Source organism: Heterocephalus glaber, unplaced genomic scaffold (assembly GCF_053883595.1).
Source record: "Heterocephalus glaber isolate CG9 unplaced genomic scaffold, H.glaber_assembly_v1.0 deba00001865, whole genome shotgun sequence".
Lineage (NCBI taxonomy): Eukaryota > Metazoa > Chordata > Mammalia > Rodentia > Bathyergidae > Heterocephalus > Heterocephalus glaber.
The window spans coordinates 98191-112624 of NW_028258505.1; the positions used below are offsets into that span (position 1 = coordinate 98191).

General features: G+C 31.6%; 1 long non-coding RNA gene across 16 annotated transcripts in view; it reads left to right on the forward strand.

Moving 5' to 3' along the window:
- Positions 1-14223, forward strand: part of LOC147820511 (uncharacterized) — a 59712-nt gene extending 45489 nt beyond the window's left edge. For 14 of the 16 annotated variants that reach the window (XR_015448442.1, XR_015448444.1, XR_015448445.1 and 11 more), the window contains 3 exons: positions 2493-2630; positions 3206-3283; positions 4584-5781. This is a non-coding gene — a long non-coding RNA (uncharacterized LOC147820511). The other 2 variants (XR_015448438.1, XR_015448439.1) reach the window with 2 other exon arrangements.
- Positions 14224-14434: the final 211 nt, after the last annotated feature.

Below are 14434 nucleotides of genomic sequence, written 5' to 3' on the forward strand. Positions count from 1 at the left end.
TCTGTGATGGAGAAAGTTTTGATTGTATAGATACTAATACTGTATTTTGTTGGTTGTACTAGGTTTTTTTTAAAACAAATAATTTTTTACAGTGTAATTTATAAACAAATTTTAGTTGGAAATTGTTTTGACTATGTTTTTTGAGCCTAGTGTAGATTAGGAATAATAAAACAATTAACTTATGTTTGTCTGTAGTAAGTTAGCATTTTGGTTAAGAAGCCCAGTTTAGGTCTGCAGACATAGCTCACTGATAGAGAACTGCCACATGGGAGGTGCACCATAAAAGAGAAAAAGAAGCCCAGTTTATCTGATTGTCAGCTGTGAAATATCCAGGTACTTTTATTTTACTGAAAATAAGTTCTCAATATCAAATCTTTAAGATAAGGACAAGAGATAGTATTTTATCAGCATTAATGCTTTGTGCTAAAAGTGACACAGGGATAAAATATGTTGCATGTTTACAGAAATCTCCTGTTATGATATATAGATATATGTTTTAATTGTTTGGATCATTAAAACATATAATTTTTGCTTAAGAATATGAAAATGTGCCATTAAATCTGTTTTTTAAAGATTTTTCCAGTTTAATGTCTGAATCCAAATTCATAAAGAGTTGGAAAAATGAGATGTCTGAGCTATAGGATTCACAGGGATTTCATATGAAGCCTATTTAATCAGGATAACACTGTTATTAATATTCATAATGTCAGCTGGAACACAAATGACAGACTATGGGGCCTAAAAATTTTACTTGGTGAATTTATTAAAAGTAGCTTAAAAAATTAATGGAATTTAAGTAAAGTTGGTGAATATGAAAATCTTGTGTTAGCAGAAAAAAATCTCTATTAGAACTTTCTTAAAGATCATTTTGCAGTGATGTCTTTTGACAGGTTTCATTGGTACTTAAAAAAGAAAGATGCATGGATGGTCATTTAAGAGGATTTAAACACATTGGCACATTAATTTTTACATGAATAATAAGTACTTTCCAAAAGCAATTAACTTACAGTGTACAAGATATGAATTGAAAAATAAGACTCTGACATCAAGGGCAAAGCAAATGTGCTGTACATTTTAAACTTAGTGACAGGACTTTTTAATATTTTGATTTGTTTTGATAGTTTGCACAGAATATGACTTAGAATATGTATTTATGTGAAAGCAAATCAAAAGGGCATTAATTTAATGCTCTTTCCTTCCCAAATGATATTGGTATAGTGTTGTGCATTATCTTCTTCATGTACCATTTGCATTTATTGAATAAGTAAACATTTGTTGTCCTAATTACTATGTTTTATTGAAGAACATGTTCAATTTTACAGAAGGGCAAAGGGATGCAAGGTAGAAATGTTTTAAAACCACCATGCATTCTATGTTGTGTAATACTCGTTAACACTTTATGTTTTCAAATATGCTTATGACAGTTATACATACCAGTGGGCTTTTATTTTATTGTTGATCAAAAACAATCTTAGTGTATCATGCAAAGTCACAATAATACTAGGTATTTTGTTTTATATTTTTTCATGCAAATTTTACTACTTAGAAAGCATGTCTAATTATTGTATGTGACAACCCTCTTAAGCCCTACCACAGGTAGATCATAGGTTTTGACTGGCAGCCCACATGGGCACTAGAAGATTCACTTGTAGTCTGTCAGTGTTATATGAGTGTTGCTTGGTTTCATTAAAAGTTTGAGAATTGCTCCGTGTGTTTTGGGACTCAGACTAAGAACTTTATTGGGAAAACCATTAATTATGTGGGTATCTATAAATTATCATAATATAAAACACATATAGATTTGATAGAGGAAAGAAAATCAAACTGATATATTAGTCTTTTTTTTTTTCCAAGAAGCTTTTAAAAAGGTTTGGTTAATTGGATTTTTTCTGTCTCTGAGATATTCACTTATATGCCCAGGAGAGGGCAGCATTTTACTATGTCAGGCTCTTCAACGAATTTGCCCTGCTTAGACTGTCAATGTTTCTTGTAATTACTCCCAGTATATTTGTTGCTTGCTTATGAATTAACTTGCATTTATGGAACTAAATCATTCCAATCATTTAATTACACCTGAGGAGCTGAACTATAATTGCTTGCTTCCAACTAGGATCTGATATGGCTTGAGCAGTATTAATTTGGTGTTTACTTTTCTGAGTGCTAAAAGCATTAAAATGATTGTGCAATGGGATTACATTTTACTAATTGCTGGCATTCATTAGCTGGGTAAATGATGAGGAAGAGTGACTGTATATTGCAGAGGGATAAAATTATGGTTTTAAATAGTATATTACTAAGCACATTAAGGCCTGTAAGACATGTTTTAAAATACTCCAGAGGTTATTAAAGACTGTATTTTCTACATGTCTTGGTATATGAATCTCTTATTAAAATACTGCAATTATTATTAACCTTTTTGGGCAATATGTAGGGAAATGGCTTCATTGACTGGAACATATTTCTTTGATATTAATAACTTCCTATATTTCTAGCTAATCCAAAAGTAAATGAGGAACTTAGAAAAAGACTGCCAACTCCAGATCAACATATTTAGAGAAAATTGGAAAAGGAGAAGCTTACTACAGCTTTATTTGAGGACTTTTTAAAGAACGCAGGGTTCTAGCTGTGAGGTAAATCTAATTTTATTCTCCTTAAAACCACCCCCCCCCCGCAAATTGCTTAGCTTTTATCATGTTTACTGTTAAAGCAAATGCAAGAGAGAAATAACAATATTTCCACAAGTTAATGCTGGTCTTTATATTTTCTAAAAACTTAGAGTGGTAACCTTAAATTGGATTTATAGGTATTAAATGTTTTATATGAATATATGCATAGTAAATTCAAGTCAATACATTTTAAAGTTCTTGATATAAAACATACAGCATAGATAATAAAATGTTTATAAACATATGAAATTTTAGTTGGAGAAGATTTAAATTAGATATACTAAATGTTTTCTAACCAAAGGAACAAGAATACCTAAAAGTTTAACCTGAAGGGTATTTATGAAAATATAATTATGAAGAAAAGAAACTTTTCCTGAAAATTTTAATTTCACCTGTTGAAAATACACAGTTAATTGTCTTATTATACATGTCTTAGAAAACCATTTATCCTGTAAATTCTCTGTTAAATAAAGGTAAGGTTTAGGTGTGTTCTGTTACATTGTTGTAAGTTTATTTATCTAGAGTTGGCTTTATTTTAGCTTCAGTCTTGGAGCAAAAACCAGGGACATTGCCAGAGCAAACAAGAACAGAAGTACAAATGGAGGACTGGTCAAAAGGTAAGGTCTTTTAAGGTATTAATACCAAGCTCCAGGTGTTATGGCAGTTCAAGGCACTGAATGAAGTGTATTTGTTCTAACCAATATGTTAGAAGCAGACAAGCACATGTGCACACACACACACACACACACACACACACTCACACACACAAAGGAGACTCAGACAAATAGACCCATGTACTACAGAAGAGACACAAAGACACAGAGAAAGAGATACCTACACAGAGGGAGACACACACACATACAGAGACACAAAAAAAGTTTTGAGAGAGGAAGAGGAAAAAGATGCACAGGGAAAAAAATAAGACAAACGTGCCCACAAAAAGACAGAATTTACTAAGAGAATGCCTGGGAGAGACATGGAGGTACACTCAGAGAGAAGGAGGTACAGAAAAGGAGATGATTCCATAGAAAGGCATGTAGGAGGTCACACAGGGAGAAACACATAGATTCATGGAGTGAGAGCGATGCCCTGAGGAGACAAAGATGAACAGTGAAGGAGAGGTAGAAGCACATCATACATACACAAACACAGAGAAGAGACTCTTCAGAGGCAAAAGACACTCCCAGAGGAGGAGACAGAAGACACACACGTGGGCAGTGAGAGACACCAGAGACACAGACACACACCGAATCCAGAAGTAGAGATGCAGAGAGTGAGGATGAGACATGTACATGGAGACAGAGTAGAAAGAGATTGAGCGAGGCGCAGAGAAAGCCACATGCATATCATGAGACTCCTCTAGAGGCGTTCACAGAGGGACAGAGTCAGAGGGAGCCAGAGAGAGCTGCAAAGGCAGAGTTAGGCAGAAATATGTAGATGGAGGCAGAGGAAGACTTGGAGACCCAGATCAAAGAAGACGATAGGAGAGACAGGGAAAGGATACAGATATTCATAGGGAGAGGGACAGCCTGAGAGGCAGAGAACAGTCAGGAGACAGAAACACATTTTGAAAGACAGTCTAAACAGAGACAGACTGAGAGATAACCTGAAGAGAAAGAGATTGAGATAGGACTACAGCTGGAGAGGGAGAGGGAAAGGGGGAGGGGAGGGGAGAGAGAGAAGGGTGTGCACAGTATGTACATGGGGAAGGCTGAGGGGGATGTAAGATCCGGTATGGTAAAATGTTGAAAATTGGAAATCCTTGGAAATTACATCATCATTTTGAGGATCTGTGGTTGGAGACTTAAACCTTTATATGTATTTTTTATTTCCTTTCAGTTTTATCATTAAAGCATAGTATTCTTTTAAAAACACTATACAGTCTCTCCCCTTTTTTGGTTCCCTTTCCTCCCGCAGAACTCTCTTTTCCCCATATATTGAACCACATTACTTGCTTAGAAGGTTAAAGACTGTTTTGAGAGACTTCTATAATCATTACATTAAATAAGGTAAAAATTACATGTTATTTTGTTGTATAGAAAGATAGTGTGCTTTCTAAGTACCCCCCCCCCCGATTTCTGCATTTGTATCTTTTTCCCTAGTTATAAAATTTCTTGCTGTTTATGCTACCATTACCTTCTTCTTTGGGACTCTGGGATGCATGAGTTTAGGATCCAAATAATTGACTGAATTATGTACAAAGCAATAATATATAATAACTGAGTAAGTAGTTAAAAGGTTTTTAATGCAAAGTTAATAGTTTTAGTGCATAGATTATATGACACCTCATTTTGGTTCACTGTACTTAGGTTCACATTTGTGATAAGAATGTATTGGTCTGATGTTGGGGACTATTTTTGTAGCTATTTTGATTTATTCAAGTAAATAAAAGTCTTCTTTTGAAGAGCTCAAAAAGCATTCTACTAAATTTATGCATAAAGAAAAAGTAAGCAAATAATGATGTGCATATTATTTATGTTCCTTATTGACAAGTCACCTTGTGAAAATCATATTGTTCACACTGGAGACCAAAAGGACTTTAAGGAGCCAGGGGAATTATTTTTAATAAATCTAAAGAGATAGGGGCTGTGGAGGAAGTATTTCTCATACATGTAAAATAAGTAAAGGTTTCAAAGAAGCTTCTGAATACTTAAGAAAGCAGCTTTTAGATGTGATGACATAGATGCTATGTAGTTTGCAGGAGGCAGACCTCAGCAAATGTGACTGAAACATTAAGAAAATTTGCATTTTTAAAGGCATTTCTTTCCATTGGAAATAAAAACAAGACATTTCTTTTATTACAGTCTCTTAATAAGCATTATTAAGAAAGTTAAGCAGGTAAATGTAGTATCTTTGGCGTGCTATGATAACTTTTTCCACAGTAAACCCTCATGTGGTCATCTTGATAGCAAGGTTCATAAGGCTTATCTTAAAGCACAAATTGCTTCAAAGTTCTATCTTATACAAATCTATTCACAATCTATTTGTGTTAAAAGTTATTTAATTTTATTTCACAATTTTTTAGCAAATTGAGCTAATTAAAGCTTGTATTACACAGATATGCCTTTGTATTCCCTTAAATTTCTTTATAAAGAGTACTGATTCTTTTCCTGGCTTTATGGTAGAAACTTTGCTGAAAAGTTTCAAGAGTTGATAAATTATATAATGTAACAGGTATGATCCTTCACATTTTTTTCTTTGTCATTGTTGTCATCTTGGAAAATGAAAAGCTGAAGTTGGTAGTTGGAAAAGGTGAAGACATCTACAAAGTTTCTTTAAGTAGTTTAAAAACAACCCTGAATGAATTTTTTTAAGTTGATAGAAACAATATAGGTATGAATTAGTGTTTGTTGCCATATGAGTATTTTTAGTATCTTCTGGCCTCTTAAGAAGTAAATTGTTTTGCTTTTTTTTTGTGAAATCTTTCTTTTTGTCTGCTTAAGGAAAAAAAATGAAATAATTAGAGGAGTTTATGCTAATGCAAAGTCACTCAGAAAGAATTTGGGCCTGTGGTTGGTTGTTTAGCCATTTATATTTGACCTTTCTGTAACTTTGGGTTCTGTGTCTGAGAATTGAACTTTTCCAAAATATTTGGAAAAAGTTGTCTCTGTACCGAACATGTACAGACTTTTTCTTGCTTGTGTTCCCTAAACAATATAGTATAGCAACTATTTACATAGTATCAGGTAATCTAGAGGTGACTTAAAGTATTTAGAAGGATTGTGAGTAGGTTATATGCCAATTCTACACCATTTTGTGTAAGAGACTCGAGCATCTACAGATTTTGGTATCTGTGAACAGTCCTGGTACCAAACACCCAAGGATAACAAAGACGTAACTGTATTTACTTAACTATATAAGAAAAGCGGTATGGAATTCAAACATCTTTTATAAGTAACTAGAATAGCATCTTAAATTTCTTAAATTAAATTTGGTGGTTTTTATTAGCAAAGACAAGGTCTAATGGTTTTACTGTACACGATAATCCTTTGGAAATAATTTATGTATTATTTATGGACCACTATGTGTGGCATAAATGTACATATTTACAATTATATAGTTAAAAGTAAGAACTGGATACCAGTTACATTTAGAAAATTATGAAACTCATTTAAAATTTGGAGCCTTTAGGGGTCAGTGTTCCCTAAGAAAGGTTAAAGAAGGTTACTGTGCCTACCAAAATTAATTATTAAGTCTGCTGTCTTTTAAATTTTCTTACTAATCGAAAGTAAGAAATGGTGAGAATCACACAGGTCCAAGAAACTTTAAACAAAAATCTCTTAATGAATTTTTATTTCTAATTTTGTTATTTTCTGGAATTGTATTTAATATGTATTTTGCACACATGGCATCTTCACTTATGTATTATCTAAATGTTGGTATGGATTGTATTTTAGTATAATTTTTCTTTAAGCGTAAAGTGAATAGAATTCTCAATTAGGATTCTTTTTAACTCATATGAAACAAGGTGAGAAACTACTTCTAGAACTTCTTATATTAATAGAATCCTTACATATTGCAGTATATTGGAGTTCAGTAAGTATTTTTAAAAATCTTACCTTGGTAAGTTTAAGTAAAATGCAACTTTCGTTCTCTTTATTTTAGAATTAGATTAGTGGTGACTGTATCTTTTATAGCCATGATTTTTATAGGTTTAAAGAATTACTCTACTAAGTATAATTTTTAAAAGTTTTGTGTCTTACTAGTTCCTTATTGAGTTAGAATACTGTTTATTTTCACTTGGTGTATTGAACCTGTGCCACTATCTACTTCTTTTATTATTGTTTCATTCCTCATTCTTTCTGTTTGCAAGGTATATGTTCTTTTTACCTTTTGTTTATCTATTGTCCTCTAATGGAATTATAACTGAAACTATTGCATGATTTGTAAATATTTTATAAGTAGACAACTCAGGAAACACTCTTGACAGATGTCTATGATATACTTTTAGATGGTATTGATGATTATGACTAAAACATGATTGTAGAATCTCACATCATTTTTAGTAACTATGTTATGTTTAAGGAAGGGAAGAAGGAAATAGCAAATTGATTAGAGTAAACATCCATTTTTCTAGCTGTTCTCAAATATACTGAACATCACTAAAATATTGTTTTTTGGAGAAGTAAGCCTATATTTAAATATTTGATAGAGTATAATACAGATTCATTAATATTCATTTAGGGTAAAATCTAATGTTATTTGTATTAAAATTCTAATTGCAGTGACACCCTTCATTCAGACTAGTGACATCACAGAATGTATGCCTTTTCCTTTTGGCAAGTACAAACTTAAGATTAAATTTAAGAGTTTTCTGTATGCCCTAGAGAGTTTTAAAAAAAGGAACATGCATGAAGTCTGATTAAATTTACTATTTAGCTCCAAACGACCTAGCTTAATAGAGTGCTAGTAGTTTCTCAAACATGATCATCTCCAGTATTTGAGGAAGTACTGGTAGGATCCTGTCAGTGGACCGGTAAGGACAGATGTGTTTCCTGCAGAAGTACTGAGCCTACTCTTGGAATAATGCTTCAGGTTGTACTCTTTCATTAAAAAATAATTTAATTTAAATGAGTTTATGAAAATAAATGGGATTCTAGGTTTCTTTTTTCTTTTTTCTCTTTTGTTGCTATGAATGATTCTGCTGCTACTCTTGGCTTCTGTAGAAAAATAGAATTTAAAAAACATTTGCAAGAGTAACTTAGCTTTCTAGCTGGTTATAGTATTTGTTATGAACTGTTTTGCTAGTCATCATTTATGATATGAATACTTCACAGTGATGAGCTTATGTTGTATGTTTCTTTTTAAAAATTTGTGGTGGGGTTTTAAAATAGACTTTTTAGGGCAGTTTTAGGTTAACAGGAAAACTAGAGAAAATACAGAGTTCCATATACTTCTTACCCCATGTATATACAATCTCCCTCACTAACAATGTCCTGCACTACTGTGATACATTTATTAAAATCCATGAACCTATCCATAAATTTTAATTAAGGGACAAGTTTGTGATATTTTAGAAATCAGTCTCTCTCTTTTCTTTCTTCTCCCTTCTTTCCTAATTAAATTCAGGCTATAACTTTTCATGTGTAATTCTTATGACATTTTTTTATCTTATATTTTATAGAAATCCTTATAAAAATCGTAAATTTTTCTTTTAATTGGCCCTCCATTTCTGTTCTGTTGATATGATTTTCTCTTTGTAGAACTTGTGACTCTATTTTTTGTTCTCGATTCAAGGAAATACCAACTTTCCAATACGCAAGCTCTTTTAAATTTGTGACAATGAAAATATGAAAAAAATGTTTGAAATAGAAGAAGCTACTTGAATTTGCCTAACTTATTTTGCTTCATTTTAGATTCTCTTTTTTTAAAGTTTCTCATTAAAAATCTTCATTCATTTTTGGTTGTGATCTTTCATGCCAGAATACTTCTTGGAACATGTATTTATAATACAAATCTTATTATGATATTACTGAATCATTAATTTTCTAGAAATTAGAGTTTTTCTTTAATATCACTGGTATGGTTTCCTTTCTATGATTCCTATAAATTTCTGAGTATACATTGGCATTTTGTAGGAAACCTAAATACATTGGGATGTAGACTGAATTTGAGGCTATTTATAGAATTGATCCTGGTTGACTGTAGAGAAGATTGATATGACTTCCTTGATTTAAAGGTATTCAGAATACTTTTTTAAAAATATTGCTCCTACAAAAAAATATTTCTTAAATGACAAAATTACATATTTAGTGTACATTTATTCACTTCTTTTTGTTATAAATAAATCAAGAGGAGTAGAATAAAATCTTTTGGAGGAGTTCTCCAAATACCCCAACTTTTAGTTATTTAGTTTCTGTAATCCTAGGACATTATTGCCTTTTTGTGAGAATTTCAAATATTATTTTTCTTTGTGTTTTGCTAGTTTGCAGGGAATATGAAAAGCCAAACAGAATAGGTCAGGTTTCAAAATTTTGAATTGGTTAAGTAGATTATTTTATAGTTTAAGTAATCAAATTAAAAATATTCTGAGGGTGACTGGGAGTGTAGTTCACTGGTACATAGTGTGATTAGTGTACATGAGGCTTTAGGTTCAATCCCCAGTACACCCCCACCCCAATCTAATCTGTAGCTTTTGGGTGAAATTGATAATCCTTTGCCAAATAGTAAAATATACTGATACAGTATAAGGTATAAAGTTATTATTTTAAAAAATCATACTTTGACTTTCATGTTTACTTTTGGACTGATTCTATGTTTCACATATGAACTTTTAGTGCTTAAAAATTAGGATACTAAATGGGTGAAAAATGAAAACCAGTCAGTTCATATTGACAAAATTGTATTTGCTTTATAGAAACTACATATGTAAGTTTTTGCTACTTCAATATTTTAGAAATAAACAATGAAATCCTTCACTTTAATGCAATTTTGTTTTCGCTACCTAATAACTTGGTATACTAGAAAATTAACAGGATTGATATAACTAACAATGCTCATTGATTTGAGCATTTTTATATAACAGTATAGTCAAGTTAAGCACAAAATATCCTTATTTCTTTTTAAATATCCTTTTCTACCCTGGAAAATTAAAAATAGGTAAGTAGATACTCTTAGTAAATTAGGATAGGTAAGATTTATTTAACATTAATCTTCTTGCACCAATAGTAAGTATTGGAGGAAAGAAATATGATAGGAGAAACAACAAATGTGTAGTTAAGATCTGTTTTATGTTCAAATTCTGAGATTTGGAATATAAAGTATAGAGTATTTGGTATCCTTTGGCCACATTAACTATAAGTATAAAATTATAATGTCAAAGAACTCCTATTTTAAATACATGTATCAAAAACAAATGCTGCAAACTATGAAGTCACTGAGGCCTTTTATTCAATTGCTTTTAAGAAGTAAAAGTTTAAAAAAGGAATGATTGGAGCCAGCAAATCCGATTTTTTCCTTTTAGAAACCTTCATTGTCTGTATTTTATAACCAATATAGAGTTTAAGAGTAGGACAAGACTGCATTAGTGCAGGTAAGAAGAGCAAAGACAAAAAATTTTTTTCATTAAAAAGCAGGGCTCAATCTCCTGAGAATGCAGTAGAAACTAACACCAGAGACTTCCTCTGCATTTTTATTAGGACATTTACTTTCTAAGATGTTCTGTATTGGCCCTTTATTACTTATTTTCTTTTTAAAGTATCCCTGCCCCTCCCCCAAGTCATTTAAAATGAACACATTATCAAAAAACAAATTTACTTTTCTGAGGGTTTTTTCTTTTTTTTTTGGTCTCAAGTACTTAATGCTTTTTAAAAAAAGCTTAAAATGCCAACTCTTAACCAAGGTCTGATGATGCTAGAGGCTAACTGACTAATAAAACACTAGTTTAGCAGTTAAGTTGGTTAATGAAGTAGCTCTCATACCTTTTCCTTTTACCCTTTTGTTTTTGTAGTTTGGACAAATCGTAAATTTGAATAAAATATATCATTTACATAAAGTTATGTAATGATGCCATATAAGTATGATGATTTCCTAAAACCTTGTATTTAAAATAACCTGAATTACAATGAGAGATAAACAGAATATTTACCCATCCCTTATGAGCTGCTGCTGATATGTAAATTTATTCTTCTACTTTGCACAAATATACTTTTGAGCTACTGCTTAAACACTTTGAGGTCCTTAGTCAAACAGTTTTAATGATGCCTCCAATATTATGAAAGTGTGACATTTGATGAATGTCTCATATAGTTTTGATATCTGGGCACATGTCAACAAAAAAATTGAGCATTGGTTTGTCATGCAACACCTAGATAATTTATAATTTTACTGTTTATATCCATCTTGACATTTTTTATCTGCCAAAGGCAGGTTTCATTTGGAATCTTAATCTGAGATTTATTTGGTGGATCTGGAAATCATAGCTAGGGTTCCCACAGGAGATGGTCCATCTACCAACAGATTAAATGGCAGTTCTGCAGTTGTTAGGGGAGCTCTGCATTTAACACACACGCATACTCATTCAGTCAGCACTGTGGAGAAAAATTAAAGTAGTAACCCAGGTTTAGGAACAATGTAGCTAAAAAGTCCCATATTTGCTGAATGACAAAGGGTTATATAGCAGCATTTCATTTTATTATTCGTGCTTGAATTTCTTGTTTGCTTTGTTGAGTCTGCTGACGAATACTAATAAATGCCTGCAACAATCCAGACGAGAGATGCCTGGCAACAAAGCTATGCGGTGGACCTCCCTGATCTTCTCCAGTTCACAACCTGACCTTTTGAAAAATTGGCTGGGCTAAGCTGCAGAATTTGGGTGTAATGGTTATTGTTAACTCCAGCTTTAGGATTTATTAATTTGTGTGATCAAGACTTACCTATACTTCAAAGTTTCAAAAGACCAAACACAATCATCCATCCATTAGAACTAACATTATGTTTCAGTGATTCCCGCTTAGTATCTGACTGGTGATTCTTCTGTTTTGTTTTCCAAATCTAAAAATATTCTTGAACAAAATAAATGGCCCATATAAGGAAAGTCTGTTTTTTCTCTTTACATGCATTGTGGGAAAATTTGTCTTCCATACATGATTTATGAAATCGTTAAATTCACAGATAATTGAGATGTGTTCACACCTTAACAAAAAATGCATGATTATTAAACTTATTTTCCTTTCAGTTGTAGAAATTTAAACCTACTCAGTTCATTTGTTTTTAGTTACCTTACACAAGTTATTCTTTTAGGAAAATTTAAGAAAGGCTGAAAATATTAGAAATATATTTTTAATGGCCAAATAGCTCATTATCACTGGGAAAGAAAAATAATAAAATTTACTGTTTTTCTTATTTAATCAAATTTTAGGATAGTTTCCACAATCATTTCAGCCTAAATAATATTTTAATATTTTAAACAAGGTGATACAAGTTTACAAACCTTAATTTATATGTGTATTTATAAAAAATTAGCCTAAACCTTAGAAGATCACATTATTTTACTGTGTTCATTACATTCATATGATAATTTTGAAGTTGAAAATCTTAAACATTATGATAGAATTTCTCAAATATGCATTTACTTTAAATAGTTCTTAGGCAGAAATCTGAATTTTTTCCAATAGAATAAATATTGATGTACTCATCATTTAAGACTTGGTAAAACAAACAAAAACTTTTAAAAAGTTTTAGTGTAGTACCCTCACTTTACATAGCTTTTTTAACAATAAAGTAAACAACAAAAGTCTAGTAATTTCCATGAGTAGCCAATGGATAATTTGAAACATTGTACATTAAGTCAATGGACTATACTAATCAGAGATATAATATCACCTCTTCTTTGTGGCATTTGTGTTTATCTAATTACACATAGACGAATCTACGTACTGCATATAGGAATATAAAGGATGCAGCTTATTTTCTCTAATGCAAATATCCAAATGAATAAGTTATGTGATGTTGACAGGTCTTGTGATTTTCTGGCCTTACAAACTTTTCTAAAAGCTATTTCAGTACCTTGTATCTACATATAGGCTCTACTCTAATATGTTTTTTGACACCCCTCAATATATATACAGTGTACTTTATTAGGACTACATAATAATCTTTGTCTGTGCTCTCTAATATGGTTGCCACTAGCCACATGTGGCTGTCAAACATTCAAAATGTGGCTAGTTCAACCTGAGGTTTTCTGTAAATACAGTACAAAGAAAGATTGTAAAATTTCTCAAAATTATTTTTGTATTTCCTTTGACTTAATATTTATGATGTTACTATTGCTAACTAGTTCCTTATTTTTTGTTTAATATGGTTACTAGAAAATTTAAAATTATATGAATATCTTTGGATAGTGCCAACATCACTGAGATCACTTCCCTTCTTCCACCAACTTTTGTTTACTTCTTTTCAAGTATTACTCTTTTTGTTTTCCCCCCTCTTTTTCATCTTCCCTTAGAACAAATGCATTCCTTAATTTTTTTTACATTGTTCTCAGCATGTGGGCATCATATTAGTGCATAGTATTTAATATTTTCATTTTTGAAGTATGATTACTTTCCATATATCTTTTAGATGATTGTTTAAATGGTATGTTCTTTCATTGATTCATTTAATTTTAGAGAATTAAAAAATGTACCATGTCCACTGCTTTTTTGCTCTGTGGGGAAGATGAGTATAATAGGGATCTTATAGACTAGAAAGGAAGGCAAGGGCCCAGGGATTTAGCTCAGTGATTCTGCCGCCTGCCTCGCAAGCGCAAGGACCCGAGTTCAATCCCCGGTACCAAAAAAAAAAAAAAAAAAAAAAAAAAAGGCAAACAGATGAGAAGTCATAAGCTGTAGAGACCACATCTATGTAATTATTTTTCTGTAATCTGTCAACCACATGTTGGTTATTAACATGGTGGTGGAATTGAAAAAATAGGTAAAACAGAGATTCACAATTTCATTTTTGCTGTTTATGGAGACAATCAAAATATATTAGTACTTTTGTGTAAATCCTATGCAAAGGATATTAATTATGCAGAGAAATTGAAAAATATAGTTCTTTTTATCTAATGGCTGTTGAAGCCAAGAGACAAAGCCCTGAGAGAGTAACAAGAGAGTTAGTATACAGTCTCCAAGTAATAAGTTTGCATTTTTTAAGACAAAGGCCCCAAAATTACCTAATTTCCTGTGCCTCCTAAATTAGATTCTCTGAAGGATAAGAGCTTAATGATCTACTCGCTATGATCCTGATTATAATTACTATCATGTGCCAATATAATGAGTGCTAAAATT